The sequence below is a fragment of the Giraffa tippelskirchi genome, chromosome 4 (assembly GCF_054371585.1).
Source record: "Giraffa tippelskirchi isolate mGirTip1 chromosome 4, T2T-mGirTip1v1.2.pri, whole genome shotgun sequence".
NCBI lineage: Eukaryota > Metazoa > Chordata > Mammalia > Artiodactyla > Giraffidae > Giraffa > Giraffa tippelskirchi.
The window spans coordinates 118,674,358-118,692,445 of NC_137278.1; the positions used below are offsets into that span (position 1 = coordinate 118,674,358).

The 18,088-nt window shown below is 35.6% G+C and overlaps 1 protein-coding gene across 2 annotated transcripts in view; it reads right to left on the minus strand.

The window, feature by feature from the left end:
- MGAT4C (MGAT4 family member C) overlaps positions 1-18,088 on the minus strand; it is a 793,076-nt gene that overhangs the window by 676,416 nt on the left and 98,572 nt on the right. For both annotated transcript variants that reach the window (XR_014081448.1, XM_081587383.1), the window contains one exon: positions 11,532-11,564. The gene's annotated coding sequence lies outside the window, so the exon portion shown is untranslated. The remainder of the gene's footprint in view (positions 1-11,531; positions 11,565-18,088) is intronic.

Genomic DNA, 18,088 nt, shown 5'->3' on the forward strand with positions numbered 1-18,088 from the left:
CTCTAACACTAGCCTTCAACACTTTTAATAACTGGGAGATGGGAATATTAGCCTAAACAATAGGATATGGGAAGGGTACCAAAGCAGGTCTACCACAGAATTTGGAAATACAGTTGATGCTTGAACAACAAGGGAGTTGAGACACCAACCCTCCTTGCTCAAATGTAACTTATAATTGGCTCTCTTTATCCAAGGATCCTCTGTACCTGCAGTTTCACAGATCCTTAGTTTCAAACAATTTTGGTAAGTACTATAGTATTTACCAGTGGGGTGGTGGGGACCACAAACTGGTGTATAAGTGGACCTAAGCAGTTTAACCTCATGCTGTTCAAAGGATCAACTATAAGAACAAAGGTGAATTCAAAATTTTGTGTATAGATGGTCACAGGACTGTTATACTTGTGAAAACATGGTTATTGCTTATTGTCATTTCAGGGATTCAAATGGTTGTCCAATTGTAGAAGATACCTATTAATTTGGAACAAAAAAAACAAGAGGAGGAAAAACTAGAAAGTGGGTAGTATTTCACCTCACAAACTTAGTTATTTAAATTAGCATTTTCATATTTAAAATCGCTAATATATCAAATTATGCAAACATGAATAGTTTTGAAAATTTGGTATATTTATAACTCTATGTCAGGGCCCAGTGAACAATCGGAGTGGCCCAGTGCAAAATGAAAATGTGGGGCTCCTAGCTAAAATATTATTAAGAATTTCAAGACAGCAACAGCAGGACCACAGATTAAGGATGGGGTCCTTCTAAGTGTGTAACCCTGTTTCAACTTCATAAGTCACATGTCCATCCATGAAGCCTGCCCAGCCCTGAGAATGGATACTACACTTTTAAATGGAGAAGTTTTCTATTCTGATATATTACCATAACCTAGATATAGCTTCTCATATTGTATAAGTACCTATTTATAAAGTTCTTCACTCCAAATTTGCAGTTTTTATCCATTTGTAAAATTAAATGGATAAAATTCAGTACTTTACCCATGTATAACATTAAAATAAGATAATTAAAAAAACAGATTTAAGATTTTAGTTGGAAAAAATGTTTGGAGAATTAAAGAACTTAAATATGCATTATACATTGAAAAGATATCCAAAGTTTTTTAAAGTTTAAACATTTTGAAATGCATAAATATAAAATTTATTCTTTTCACCTTATAACAATAAAATATAATATCTCAATTAAAGAAAAAATAAAATGATGATATACGAAAAAAGTTTTCCAAAATTAAGATGTTTACCAGTTCCTGATCCATGAAAAAAACAATATTTGACCACAATAAATTTTAAAACATCTTCATAGTGTATATGCCCAAAGCAAAATCTCATTAGAGTTTAGTGTATTCAATGTTTTAGGCTGCATATTATTATCACAGAATAAAAGAATCATTTGAAGGGATGCAGTTATATCCAACATTTCATGAGTTAATATTTCAGTTGACGAAGCTATTTGTGTCATCTGATATCACTGTGACTCACGGCAAAATCATTATTTTTGACAACTGGAATTTTTTTTGAGCATTAATCACTAAAACTGGGTATAGAACATAGTGTTTTTTTCAGATGTTCTTCTTTTAGCCACAACATAAGCAAAGTTAACTTTGAAAGAAATGAGAATGGAGTATACTGGTCCTTCTATTTAGGTATCCAGAAGAAAAAGCTCCCTTGAGTTTTCACGTGAAATGTGGCTGTCAGTCGTAGATAGTATTTGCCTACCTTGATTTCCTTCCCTAATAGAGTCTATATGTTTCCACAACCCAATACATATTGATCTGTAGCCATTACATCAAAAAAAAAGAGAAAATGCATCCTCCCACCATGAGAGTAATAAAGAGCACTGATAAAATTGTTTGGCGGAAAGAGATTTTGTTAAAAGTTTAGCAGTACAACACTTTAGTCTGCAAGTAATTGCCAACTATTTACTCTGAAAATCTCTGTAGAACAAGTTTTCATTCGATTTAATTACTGTGAAATGTTCCACTCAAATACATAAGGTTACAAAACACACACACACACGATATGTATGGTATTACATTTGGCAGTTCTGCTTCTGGTGAAGAAAAGAATATTGCCATTAACTTTTGTACAACAGATGGTTTACATGCTGCTTTTTTTTTTTTTTAAGGCTACATTTAATATAAAGGTACCTCTGACACTGTACAAATCCCTTTGTGAACATCGTTGATTTTGACGAATTGGTTCATTTTTCCCCTTTCAAATGACAATATGCTTCAGCATCTGTCAAACATTTTAACCAACAAGTATTAAGTTGACCCTATCCTCTGAGGATACAATACATTATTCAGAAAATTTTAATTCATATGCTTAGGTTATCATATGATAAAAATGCATTTGTTATAGCCAAAGGCTTATAAGGGGGTAACATCTCTTAAATATATTAGTATTTATGGTGTACCTCCACTATAAAGGGATGTCTGTATACAAAACAAACACACAAGCTTTTTTTGCATGTGTATATATATGTATATATATATAAAGAGAGAAAAATCTATATATCTATATAATTTAAATTTGTCTATATATGTTAATTTAGAAGATTCTAGCTTTAGAAAATGATAGTTTTATCAAAATGATGAAAGCATGCAATGAATAATTCTCTACATGTTAGCTATTGAGAGGGCATATATACAACACAAAAAAAGTTATCATAAGGTATGTCAAAAAGGCATCACCACCTCAATGGCCATGAGACTGAGCAAACTCCAGGAGAAAGTGAAGACCAAGGAAGGCTAGCGTGCTGCAGTCCATGGGGTTGCAAAGAGTCAGACATGACTTAGTTATAAAATATCAAAAAAAAATTAATAGAAAAAAATGTTTAATATAAGCAATAACATTAGGATGTTGGTATCAACTGATTTGATCAAAGGAGAAAGAAATAGCAGGAAATTGAAGCCTGGAACATATACACAAATAGAGGAAGAAGAGAAGAGATATTTTAGTCAGAGAGAACACCAAGGAAAATATGCCATATAGTTCTCAGTCAGTCAATCATCCATTTTATCAATCATGTATTTGTTCATTTATTTCATCATTTATTGACTGATTTATCAAGATATTGAGCCCTACTTTGTCAAAAGTACTGTGATCTACTAAGATCTATGACAAGAGTTGAGAACAAAATATAAGCCAAACAGAAATAAATAAAAATAAGGATTTTAAAAAATATTTTGCATACAAAATAGTCTTAGTTACTGTAGAAGCAGGCTATGGAAGATACATGTAGTGAGTACACAACAGTGAGTAGGTTGCACTGTATCTGTGAGTCATTATAACATTATAGAAATTACATATTCAGAACAACACAACTAAATTTCTATTAAAAAATAAACCTGATAGACATCCACTAGACAGAGAAATATACATATTCTAGAGATAGACAAGTTGGGAAATGAAGAGTCTTGCTCCCTCATGATTTTTTGTTTGTTTTCCATAGCACAGGTTAGTATTTCATTATTCTTATTTGTCATGGCTTTTCTGTTTCTATCAGAGGGGTTGTACCTTGGGAACAAATGCTCCAATGTTCTCAGTGTTGTTTGCAGTGTCTACCTCTGTATATGACACATTAAATCCTCACTGTGCATGCGTGCTAAATCACTTCAGTTGTGTCCAACTCTTTGCGACCCTATCGACTACAGCCCACCAGGCTCCTCTGTCCATGGTTTCTCCAGGCAAGAATACTGAAGTGGGTCACCATGCCCTCCTCCAGGGGATCTTCCAGACCTAGGAATCAAACTCTCTCATCTCCTGCATCTTCTGTACTGGCAGGTGGGTTCTTTACCACTAGTGCCATCTGGGAAGCCCAAATCCTCACCAAATATATAGAAAAGAGGATGCCATATCCACACTAAATGTATAGAAAAGAGGATGAATGGAAGGAGTTAGAGAGCGAGGCAGAAAGGAAAGAATGGAGAGAGAGAAGAAAGGAAGGAGAAATCAAAAGGTACTAGTTCAGAAACTGTTAAAATACTGCAGATATGTTATGAGTTGAATAAGATAGCTACAATCAAAAGTGAATAGGAAAGTACCAGTATTTTTTCCTATCATCTGACATATTTAACAAATAATATATGAAGTTTTAAGTTTTCATAAGTCACATGAAAATTTATCTTACTATATTAGAGTCAAACTTTAAATAATTACATATAATAATTTATAAATTATTCCTTTACTTGAAAAACCATAACAATGTTAAAAATGATAACATTTAAATTGATTTGGAGATGTTCATTCACACACAAAACCATTTAAAGAGTTAACCTTGTTCCTCTTTGGGGTATGTGCGAACACAAAAGCACTGGAAAAATAAATGAATATCACAGAATCATAAAATTGCAGATCCAGGTTTCATTCTCAAATCTGCCACATTTCAAAACATAGGCTTTTACATATTACTTCTCTGTTCATTTATTTTGAATAAATGATAAGAAACCATTTTGATAAACAACATGCCATCTAATTCTGCTTTTAAATAGTAACTGCGTTTCATGAATTCACTCTACCTAATATTATCTTTTTGAGTCCTCTTATTGGTGTACATTAATATTTCAAAGCAAATGTGACAAAATGTAAATTATCTCATCTCGTTTAGCATCTTGCCCTTGCAAAAAAGAGAGCAACATTAAAATGAAAATTAGTTACAGAAGGGCCAATGTACTGGCATGCCAGATCTATCCAGCTTTACAATTCCTTACTTCCTGAAAAATGAAAGAGGTAAACCCATCTACAAGTTATAAATAGTTTACAAATCAATTTATATGTCATTGCACCATGTAAAGTTTGTAAAAAGGAGAAAATTGATTTAATCTATTTGAATGCTCTGTGCAAAGAATGTCCTATTCCTCTGATAAGTGGTAACTGTCACCTGATAATAGACACATGCCTTATAAAAATGACATGCCAATTACCAAGAAAAAGATAACACCTTGTATATTTGAAAGTTCAGTCCATTATATGATCAGGCACTAGCTTTCTTAGACTTCTAGCAGAAATTATATGATGATGTATTGGGAGCATAGGGGAATTCTTTGCCCATTAAACACGTAGTTAGTACTTCTCACCACCTAGAATTGTATACTACACACCCTGATGTTTTCATTGTTCTGCTAACTGATTTTCACTGTCCAATTGTAAAAATGAATTTGCACTAATTTCCTCACATTTAGGACAATCAGAACTTGAAGTAGAACTGTTAGGAGACAATGGCACCATTAAGGGCTTCCCAGGTGGCACAGTAGTAAAGAAACCCCCTGCCAATGCAGGAGACACAAGAGACAAGGGTTTGATCCCTGGGTTGGGGAGATCCCCTGGAAAAGGAAATGGCAACTCACTCCAGTATCCTTGTCTGGAAAATTCCATGGACAGAGGAGCCTACTGAGCTACAGTCCTTTGGGCCACAAAGAGTCGGACATGACTGAGCATAGCACAATGGCACCATTATTAGGTGCAAGATGGAAACAAAACCAATTCATTCACTCTCTTTTTGGCCAACCAACCTTCTCTGGACAACTAAACAGTTAGAAAAAAGGTAAACTAATAATTATAATTATCCTAACAACTGTAATTCAGAAAGAAAAGTTTTAAATAAATCTAATAATTTACAACAAACTACACAGAGCCCCTTAAGGGGCTTACATAAGTATATGGGTTCAATTAAAGTGAAAAAATCAGAACTATGTTAGTAGTTTAAAATACTCACACTATAGGAGAAAACAAGAATTCTTACTAAAACCTAATGTCTCCTCACTCCATATCCCCGTTTTTTTTTTGCCATGAATAAATATTCTGACAGTGTTTACTTTCTGAATTGTAAGTTGCCATGCAATTAGTAGCACCAGAATTTGAAGAGGTACATTATTCTGTCAGAAATGCACAACACAGCTCATTAGTATCAATTAGCAATTTTCCTGATAAGTATTTTTAAAAGCTCAAATGTTAAATTGTAGGGTTATCTGGGGGACAAAACTCATCTCTTGACTAGCCATTAGTTTCTAAAATTATTTGTTTTTACTGAAACGATAGAAAATAACATGAAAAATCAGCTGAAGCATGAAAGAAGAGATACAAAATTGCCAGAAGCAAGTAAAGCAATTAGTCAAGGTGACCATCAGTAATTACATACCTTAATTGAACTCTATTCTATGGATTTACAAAAGTATGTATAGCATGGACATTTGATAATTTTGCAAACAGAACACCTATTTCTAGAATATGCTTGTTTCAAAACTGTCTCTATGGTTTATTATTAGAGGACTTGGTATAAATTCTTTGCCATTTAAGCTAAAAAGGTTCATACTCTTTTCTAGGATTTCTTTTTCTCCTATCATTCTCCATTCTTTCCTTAAATTTATGTAATCAGTGATTCTTAACTAAGAAAGATTTTGTCTCTCCTGGAAATGTCTGGAGACATTTATAGTAGTCACAACTTGGGAGATTATATGCCATTGGCATCTAGTGAAAACGGGTAGGGATGCTGCTAAACATTTTATACAACACAGAGAAACCCCTCATAACAAAGATTATTTGACCCCAAATGTCCATAGTGCTGCTATCAGGGATCTTGAAGCTAAACCACAGTCGTAAAATAAAGTCTATAACTAGTTTTTCATGTAGTTTTCTAAAGAAAAAAAAAAATCTCTAGATTGCTGTTGTTCTGATTATCTATTGCTGTGTTAATAGCCCAAAATAGTGGCTGGAACCAACAGCATCATTTATTTTGTTCATGAATCCAGCACTTCACCGGATTCGGCTAGTCAATTCTCCCCTAACTTGGGTCTGCCGTGCAGTAGTGGCACAGTGTCTCGTTTCAGGCATGAGGTTATCTTGATGACTTCAACACTTGAGTAGCTGGTACAGAGCTGGAAAGATGCAAACAATGGGTGCCGGAACAGTTGGGGTTGCTGGCTGGTTACCAATTCTTCCTATATATGGTTTCTCCACCTGATATCTCCTTGTAGTGACCTCAGGATAGCTTTTTTTTTTTTTTTAATATGATGGCTTACAGAGCAAATGTCTCAAGAAAGACTGGCAGAAGCTGCATGCAAATTTATCCAAAGTCACATCGCATTCCTACTACTACATTCTGTTTTACAAGGCAGTCACAATGTCCTGTCCAGGTTCTAGGAGAACTGACATAAGCCCCCTTACTCTTGAAATGGTGAGTGTCAAAGAACTTGCAGGCACAGTCCACCTTCTTTTCATAAAGTATTTACCTTTTTTACACACAAAGTACATCCACTGTCTCTTAGGACCCCCAAATATCTCATATATTATAGCCTCAGATTCAGGCCCAAGTGCAGCATCTTGTCTAAATCAGATTTGGGCAGAGATGAGGCTCTACGGGTGTTATTCTTTCAGTACGGTTTGTCTCAGTCTGAAGACCTGTGAGCTGAAGAGACAAGCTATCTCCCCACCAAACAGCAACATATACCAGTGGTTCAGCTGTGGGATGACTGCTCTATACTCTCTTATTCAAAACATTGGGTTGACCATAAAGTACATTCAGGTTTTTCACAATACAGAAGAACCCAAACAAAATTTTTGGCCAACCAATAAATCAAATGAAAGCCAGAGTCACTGATTAATAGCATTTCTGAAATGCAGCTGGGTTCCTGTTGCCAGTTTATTGATAATGGCTTAGTCTTATTGCCTAGAAATATTTTTCCACAATACTTGGATTTGCTTTCTGGGCCCTGATTTTGGTTTCTGAGTTGGCCTCTTTTTTTTTTTTTTTTTGTAAAGAAATTGTGCTTGCATCTGAACATTTTATTAGCCTGATTCCAGTCCATAGAAATTCTGGAGTCTAAGTCTTATAATTTTATACTGCCTCTGTCCTTTCAATCTCATCCAGTTAAATTTTCTTTAAAAATATGTGGGGGTTTTTGTGAATTGATTTATGATTCTTCCAATTAGAAAAAATATACTATCACAGATTTATCTTGGTAAAGGTCATTTCTATCTTAGACTATATTGGCAGACATTACTGAAAAGATTTTAGGTCACAAACAACTCTGTTTTTTTTTAGAGTAGCAATCAGGACAAAGGCAGTGACCTAACTTGGATTATTCACACACCCTAAACCAATCTGTCTGACCAACAGCACAGTGAACTGTAATTATATATGAGACCTGAATAATACGTCTCTTAGCAGTAGCAGTCGCATTTCGGTCTTGGAATTATGAAGGGATTCAATCTGGGCCCTCACCAATTAACAAACATGGAATGGACACAGTTATTTTAGTGGAAGAGAGATGGTGTTCATATGAAAAATATGGGTCCACCATATTTCTGTATATGCTGACAATAAGAACATTCTGATTCTTGAGAAGGATTTGAAGACATATATACTGCATTGAGGTTTATTTCATGTTCCAGGTCTTCGTAACAATTTATACATTGATAGCCTCATCACATAGTGTTTACTCATTAATTTATATAACGCTTGACTGAGAAAGTTGGCTTCTGTCATTCTTTGAATTTTGAGAATATCATAAAACTAATGCTGCAATGTTTATGACTGCTTTTTAGAAATCCGTAATTAAATACTTAAAATATTATTATAATCTCTTAAAATTCTCTAGAGAATAACAAAGTAAAATATAACAACTGCAATTAAGTTCCCTGGTAAAAATGCAAAAAGTGTATAATTCAACTTCTCATTTCTGAAAGTATTTCGGAAATTGCATGTCTGCTAATTGTGTATGTGTATGTCTTAACTGATTTAGGTAAAGATTAAAAGAGAATGCAAAAGGAAGTCAAGATCCTTTGAAGTTTCAGGGAATTCAGGCCTCTATGTAAGTATATGTAAGCTTTTCCTTTACCTGGAGATGTACTTGTTCTACAAGGTGCATTGTAGATATGTAAATTTGACTTTCATAAGATGCTGGAAAAATCCAAACCTCAATAAAAATAAATATTCACAGGTTTCATCATACATATGATTCTTGAAAATGTTAAATGTTTCTATTATGATTCAAAATACACACTTTGGTATTAATTACAATTTAAAGTGGTTAATGGAAAATTAGCACCCCAACTATTCATTATGCGCCATGAATTCATTATGCGTGAAGTGTGAAGTGCAACAATCTTTATGACCTCTTCGGCACCACTGACCCTTCTCAAATTCTGAAGCCCTATGTAGTTGAATTTTGAAAGAATTACAGACATCCTAATAATATTCTGAAATTAATCTTTCTTTAGTAATGTGTTACAAAACTAGGTGAATCTAAAGCTTTAAATTCGTTTCTATCACTTCCAGAGCTACTTTTTGTGGCCTCTACTTTCTCTGGTCTAATATCTTATGGGGAGTATTTAAGCAGTCATTTTACACATACATTTTATATACAGATTTATATATGTATATAAAAATTTTAATAATTATTATACTAATGACCCAAACTTTTCTACCTTATATGCAGTAGCAATAGTCACAAAATATTTATGTGACTTCAGAAAGAAAATATCAACATGTGCTCATTTGTAAAAACAGAAATGTTTTTGGTGAAATGTCATTTTAATAACATGAATATAAACAAATTACTTTTAAATTACTGAAAATTTTAAAATAAACTTTGACTTTAAAAGGATCTCTGATAGTCATTAATAAAGACTAATGACATAAAAGTCAAATTTCATGAATCTTGTGATGTTATCTAGAACTGTACGTTATTGTATACTGTGCAAAGAGATTGAAACTGAGCAATCTAGGGTATGTAATAATTTTTCTTTTTTTCCCCATTTTTTAATGAATAAGAGAGTACGTGAAAATTAATCATTACTTAATTGTTTCTCCATTGGTACTTACCAGTTTTCTGAATCTCTGGAAATTACACAATATGGCTATAAATAGCAATGATTTTGAGTTAAATTATATCAGACAAAAGATTACACAAGAAATCGGATAGACACAGAGATTAAAATCACCAACTCCCTCCTTATCCAGTAAACCCCTGTGCAACAGCCACACATGTGTCCAAAATATTTTGAACAAATATTATGACTTTCTAATAAGATGGTGAAGAATGCCATCTCAAACAATGTCCTTTCTAAAATTAAAACAGATTCTAGTTGCATCAAATGCATAAAATGCATAAAACATCTGTTTTTTTCCCTACATGTTTAGGAATTAAAACTTTATTTTACTTCTATGAGGAAATATGATAGAAATCATCTGAGTAATTAAGGAAACCTATAATCATACTCCAAAACTTTCATAGAAGAACGTCAATGTCTAAAGACTACAGATTCCTTCTAATAATACAAGAGAATATATAGTTTTAGTTGTTCATCTCAAATTTTTAAATAATCATAACAGAAACATCATTTATCACTTGACAAAGACAGTTTGAAATATCTAAAATTTGAGTGATATCATCTCATGATATAACTATACTTTAAAAATTATAAACTCAATATATTAAATTAGATCATGAGGAAGTAATATGAAACCATATCAACTTTATTTTCTATAGCAACATTTTCATTAATTAAGGTACTTACGTAAGAGAAAACTAAGACAGGATGTCAATTTTTAAGCAGCAGATCAGACAAAGATCCAAAAATATAAAGTACCCATCTGAATAAAATTTCTGTGTAAATTTCTGTTTGACAGTGTGAGTCTGACTAGTATATTTTATGTACCTGAATTGCTTCTGGATTCACTGGCATGAAGAAATGTGTCTGTCCACATTAAACAAAATACTTGGTTTCTTTTACTAGACAAAGGGAATGATAGAATTTAAATATTTTATCTCATTTTTCCTATAGATTCTAGCAACACAACTTTGTCAAGAGCTTGACCGTAATAAATCATTAATCCAGGTGTTGGTATATATAAATACAAGTGTGTGTATGTATATACATATGTATGTGCAGTAAGAAAATTAAGATTGCCTATAATTCAATCTCCTGGAGTTTGTCATTGTTAGTTTGTGGATCTACACATACACATACACCTTATTCTGTTTTCACTGTGTTTAATGTGTGTAATATATATTGTCAAATCTAATTTAATAGCAATTAAATAAAATTTAATAGATATATAATAAAAAAACATAACCACTTTGCATTGGTGGCTTTATCTAATTATTGATGATTTGAAATTAATTTGAAAATGTAAAAGTAGAGTTAAGAAGGTGTAAAATTCAAAATATTACAGCAAAAATATTCCTAAATCAAACTATTTGAATATTCATGATAGAATATAGCTGTCTTAAAAATATGTTTCCCTTTGCAATAAAATCCTAAGGCTGCCTGTGGAAATTATAATGTGAGTTATAGCTAAACCCACTTTGAGTCAAAAATATCGAAAGGCTCCACTGCAATCACATCTCCAAATTCACTTTTCTTCATCTCACTTTTCTTGACCCTTTGAGCCCTATTTTTATCTTTGATAGGGTTAAATCCAAATTGTTAACACTTCAGTAGACTGAGTGCCTAAAACAAAGTCTCAACATACAAAACGTGATTCACAGTTTCAGAATAGTACATAGTACTTACCCATCCAAGAAGGATATAACAGAAGCTGAGAAGCTGTCAAAGAGAAAAAATGTCAGAAGGATTAATAAATCATATTGCTATAACATGACGATGTGAATTGCAAACAGCTATGTAAAATCAGGTAGCTAGCAGTCAGATGGCTTGGCTTCTTTTAGCCTTGGTAGTAGTACATTTATCTTCTGTTATGCACTGGTAAGTAGCTGGCAAGCTTGGTATATATAAACATTATTGAAAGATGTTATGATTGGCTTGGATCCAGAAAATGTGCTCTGACATTACCATTAGCTATCAGAGATCTTAAATATCACTGGAAATGTTTGAACAGGCAAAAAAAGACAATAACAGGAAGAAAAATTAAGAGTATAATTAGGAATAAAATGTCTTTTTGACATTTTATGACATATGACATAAGTCTTATGTCACTTAATGACATAAGAATTTTAAAATAATTTAATAAAATCTAAATGTTCATGTGCTTCATAAGAAAAAAGTGTCTGAGCACATTGCTCTGCAGGGGAAAGAAATATCTTAAACAAGGGATTATTGAATATGATTTTTTACTCTTTTATGGTTTTAATGTTTCTTAGAAAGAGAAACTAATCTTTCTAATGTTTTTTCCTGCGAGGCCGCTGCGACGGCTCGGCGCAGAAGCGTGGCCCAGAGGAGCTAGGCCAGGCCAGAGGCCGGGAGGCGGGGGCGGCGGCCGAGAGGGGCTAGGCCGGGCCGGGGGCGGTGGCCGACAGGGGGTAGGCCGGGCAGGGGCCCGGGCGCGGCGGCCGACAGGGCCTAGGCCGGGCCGGGGGCCGGGGGCGGCGGCAAGAGGAATTACCCAAGGCCCACGGTAAGAGAAACCCAAGTAAGACAGTAAGTGTTGCGAGAGGGCATCAGAGGGCAGACACACTGAAACTAGAATTACAGAAAACTAGCTAATCTGATCACATGGACCACAGCCTTGTCTATCTCAATGAAACTAAGCCATACCATGTGGGGCCACCCAAGACAGATGGGTCATGGTGGAGAGGTCTGACAGAATGTGGTCCACTGGAGAAGGGCATGGCAAACCACTTCAGTATTCTTGCCTTGAGAACCCCAGGAACAGTATGAAAAGGCAAAAAGATAGGACACTGAAAGATGACCTCCCCAGGTCAGTAGGTGCCCAATATACTAATGGAGATCAGTGGAGAAATAACTCCAGAAAGAATGATGGGATGGAGCCAAAGCAAAAACGATACCCAACTGTGGATGTGACTGGTGACAGATGCAAAGTCCGATGCTGTAAGAGCAATATTGCATAGGAACCTGGAATGTTAGGTCCATGAATCAAGGCAAACTGGAAGTGGTCAAACAGGAGATGGCAAGAGTGAACATCGACATTCTAGGAATCAGCGAACTAAGATGGACTGGAATGGGTGAATTTAACTCAGATGACCATTATATCTACTACTGTGGGCAAGAATCCCTTAGAAGAAATGGAGTAGCCATCAGGGTCAACAAAAGAGTCCAAAATGCAGTACTTGGATGCAATCTCAAAAACGACAGAATGATCTCTGTTCGCTTCCAAGGCAAACTATTCAATATCACGGTAATCCAAGTCTATCCCCGACCAGTAACGCCGAAGAAGCTGAAGTTGAACGATTCTAGGAAGACCTACAAGACCTTCTAGAACTGACACCCAAAAAAGATGTCCTTTTCATTATAGGGGACTGGAATGCAAAAGTAGAAAGTCAAGAAACACCTGGCGTAACAGGCAAGTTTGGCCTTGGAGTACAGAATGAAGCAGGGCAAAGGCTAATAGAGTTTTGCCACGAGAATGCACTGGTAATAGCAAACACCCTATTCCAAAAACACAAGAGAAGACTCTACATGTGGACATCACCAGATGGTCAACACTGAAATCAGATTGATTATATTCTTTGCAGCCAAAGATGGAGAAGCTCTATACAGTCAGCAAAAACAAGACCAGGAGCAGACTTGTGGCTCAGATTATGAACTGCTTATTGCCAAATTCAGACTTAAATTGAAGAAAGTAGGGAAAACCTCTAGACCATTCAGGTATGACCTAGATCAAATCCCTTATGAGTATACAGTGGAAGTGACAAATAGATTTAAGGGACTAGACCTGATAGACAGAGTGCCTGATGAACTATGGACAGAGGTTCGTGACATTGTACAGGAGACAGGGATCAAGAAAATCCCCATGGAAAAGAAATGCAAAAAAAGCAAAATGGCTGTCTGAAGAGGCTTTACAGATAGCTGGGAAGAGAAGAGAAGCGAAAAGCAAAGGAGAAAAGGAAAGATATTCCCATCTGAATGCAGAGTTCCAAAGAATAGCAAGAAGAGATAAGAAAGCCTTCCTCAGCAATCAGTGCAAAGAAATAGAGGAAAACAACAGATTGGGAAAGACTAGAGATCTCTTCAAGAAAATTAGAGATACCAAAGGAACACTTCATGCAAAGACAGGATCGATAAAGGACAGAAATGGTATGGACCTAACAGAAGCAGAAGATATTAAGAAGAGGTGGCAAGAATACACAGAAGAACTGTACAAAAAAGATCTTCATGACCCAGATAATCACGATGGTGTGATCACTCACCTAGAGCCAGACATCCTGGAATGTGAAGTCAAGTGGGCCTTAGAAAGCATCACTACGAACAAAGCTAGTGGAGGTGATGGAATTCCAGTTCAGCTATTTCAAGTCCTCAAAGGTGATGCTGTGAAAGTGCTGCACTCGATATGCCAGCAAATTTGGAAAACTCAGCAGTGGCCACAGGATTGGAAGAGGTCTGTTTTCGTTCCAATCCCAAAGAAAGGCAATGCCAAAGAATGCTCAACCTACCACACAATCGCACTCATCTCACATGCTAGTAAAGTAATGCTCAAAATTCTCCAAGCCAGGCTTCAGCAATACGTGAACCGTGAACTTCCAGATGTTCAAGCTGGTTTTGGAAAAGGCAGAGGAACCAGAGATCAAATTGCCAATATCCGCTGGATCATCAAAAAAGCAAGAGAGTTCGAGAAAAACATCTATTTCTGCTTTATTGACTATGCCAAAGCCTTTGACTGTGTGGGTCACAATAAACTGTGGAAAATTCTGAAAGAGATGGGAATACCAGACCATCTGACCTGTCTCTTGAGAAACCTGTATGCAGATCAGGAAGCAACAGTTAGAACTGTACATGGAACAACAGACTGGTTCCAAATAGGAAAAGGAGTACGTCAAGGCTGTATATTGTCACCCTGCTTATTTAACTTATATGCAGAGTACATCATGAGAAATGCTGGGCTGGAAGAAACACAAGCTGGAATCAAGATTGCCGGGAGAAATATCAATAACCTCAGATATGTGGATGACACCACCCTTATAGCAGAAAGTGAAGAAGAACTAAAGAGACTCTTGATGAAAGTGAAAGAGGAGAGTGAAAAAGTTGGCTTAAAGCTGAACGTTCAGAAAACTAAGATCATGGCATCTGGTCCCATCACTTCATGGGAAATAGATTGGGAAACAGTGGAAACAGTGTCAGACTTTATTTTTGGAGGCTCCAAAATCACTGCTGATGGTGATTGCAGCCATGAAATTAAAAGACGCTTACTCCTTGGAAGGAAGGTTGTGGCCAACCTAGATAGCATATTGAAAAGCAGAGACATTACGTTGCCAACAAAAGTCCATCTAGTCAAGGCTATGGTTTTTCCAGTGGTCATGTATGGATGTGAGAGTTGCACAGTGAAGAAAGCTGAGCACTGAAGAATTGATGCTTTTGAACTGTGGTGTTGGAGAAGACTCTTGAGAGTCCCTTGGACTGCAAGGAGATCCAATCAATCCATCCTAAAAGAGATCAATCCTGGGTGTTCATTGGAACGTCTGATGTTGAAGTTGAAACTCCAATACTTTGGTCACCTCATGCGAAGGGTTGACTCATTGGAAAAGACCCTAATGCTGGGTAGGATTGGAGGCGGGAAGAGAAGGGGACGACAGAGGATGAGATGGTTGGATGGCATCACCGACTCGATGGACATGGGTTTGGGTAGACTCCGGGAGTTGGTGATGGACAGAGAGGCCTGGCGTGTTGCAATTCATGGGGTCGCAAAGAGTCAGACACGACTGAGCGACTGAACTGAACTGAACTAAACTGATATATGAAAGGTGCTATACTGTTATTTTACTGTCAATTATCTGTGACCCTATATAAAAAATGGCACAACGAAACTAAATAAAGAACCAAAAATATAATTTAAAAAAAAGACTTAATTGTCAATCTCCAGGCAATGAAACAGAAGCTTTTTAGAAAGTCAGACAATAACTTAGCTGTGATGTATTTCATTTGGTTTGGTGATTTAACAGTGTTCACAGAGTTAGGGAAGTTTATTAATCAATGAATTCTATTGAAATAAAATTAGCCATATATGTAAAATAAAACACAAGTAAAATGTGTATAAAGAATGAGATGTTTTTATAAGTACTATAATGAGGGATTTTTAAAAATTGTAGTCCATTAATATAATTCTACCTTGTATTACCTAAATTCTTGCCTAGAGAATCCTATGAACAGAGGAGCCTGGTGGGCTGCTGTCCATAGGGTCACATGGAGCTGGACATGACTGAAGCGACTTAGCAGCAGCAGCAGCAGCAGCATTCATTAAACACATATTTTAAACATAGTCAAGAAGAAAATTAATATTGCCCATAATCCTATCTCCTAGAGATATGTGGAGATATCCCATAATCCTATCTCCTGGAGATATGTGGAGAATATGTGGATTTACATGCATCTGTTCTTTTTCCCATGTTTTATTATAAAAAATCAAAGCAAAACTCCACTTACCAAAAATAACATATATAGATATAAAAATGAGTGTTCACTATGAACCCACTTAAGAAAGGAATATTAAGTTTTTTGTATTTTGTCAGATTTTTCCATATATATACTAACATATTTTAGGAAAAGGCAATGGCACCCCACTCCAGTACTCTTGCCTGGAAAATCCCTTGGACAGAGGAGCCTGGTAGGCTACAATCCATGGGGTCGCTAAGAGTCGGACCCAACTGAGCGACTTCACTTTCACTTTTCCCTTTCATACATTGGAGAAGAAAATGGCAACCCACTCCAGTATTCTTGCCTGGAGAATCCCAGGGACAGCAGAGCCTGGTGGGCTGCCGTCTATGGGGTAGCACAGAGTCGGACACGACTGAAGTGACTTAGCAGCAGCAGCAACTAACATATTTTAATGTTATTCTCTCATGTTCAAATATATTTATACATAGGGCTATAAGTATAAAACACACTATTTTCTAACTCACCTTTTGTCATAACATTGTATCTTAAATATCTTTCAATATCGGTTAAAACACATACAATGATTTAATGATTATATACTTGTATTGAAAGAGTAAAAATGATTAATTCATATATGTACTTTAGAAAATAGAATATTTCTGCACTTAACAAGAATTGATTATTAAGTTAGCTTGTATAGCTAAAACAAGACTAAACTGGTTTTGCAGGAAAACAAGGGAAAGGGCCTTAAGAAGAATTTGTTAGGTGTGATTTGTAATCACAGGTGTTATCATTAAGAAAATAATATTGTATAAGTAAGGAGGTAAAGGACTTACTCAGCAGAAGGCAGGTCTAACAGATTTGATTCTGAATAGAATACAGCTGAAAAGTGAATATTAGGAGGTTAATTCTAAAGTAGATTTTCCTAAACTGATGCTGAAAGCTGCAAGAAATCACTTGCCAAAGTTGAACAAGTGTCAGAGCATTTGAAACATAGGAGTCATCCCAACATTGTTGAATTTACATTTCAGCTAACATTCTTGCTGTTCATTGAAATAACTAAAATCTGCGTTAAAACGATCCTCTGTTAGAAGGACTCAATAGGATGACATTCATTTGAAAAAGATTTTTAATCTCATAATAGGGGCTTCCTTGGTGGCTCAGATGGTAAAGAATCTGCCTGCAATGTGGGAGACCTAGGTTCAATCCCTGGGTGGATAAGATCCCCTGGAGAAGGAAATGGCAACCCACCCTAGTATTCTTGCCTAGAAAATTCCATGGACCGAGGAGCCTGGTGAGCTACAGTCGAAGGGGTCGCAAAAAGTCAGACATGACTGATCAACTAACACTTTCACTTTCAATCTCATAATAAAGCCCTGAAAACATGTGATACATCACTTCCATCTATTTAACATTCATGAAATCACTACCCAAAATGTCAGCAGAGATCTGCATTAGTTTTTCCCCGTGTTGCCTTTTTTCCTTTGTAATTTAAAATATTCACTGTATACATACTTCAATAGCTGTTGTTTTACTGTTGTTCCTAATAGCACATTTAGAAATGATATGCTTTTGCTGTTAAACTAAAATTCATAAAAATAAATTACCTCTCGATTTTTTAGATTAATCATGGAATAGTCTTTGTTAAATCTCAGGTGATTGAAAAATAAATCACATGTGCCTCAAATATTCTTTGAACCACAAGCACTGCAAATTGACATTACAGTGTGGATTTTTCATCTTGACAGCTTATCATACAAGCCGAGTTGCCCCAGATTTTCTTT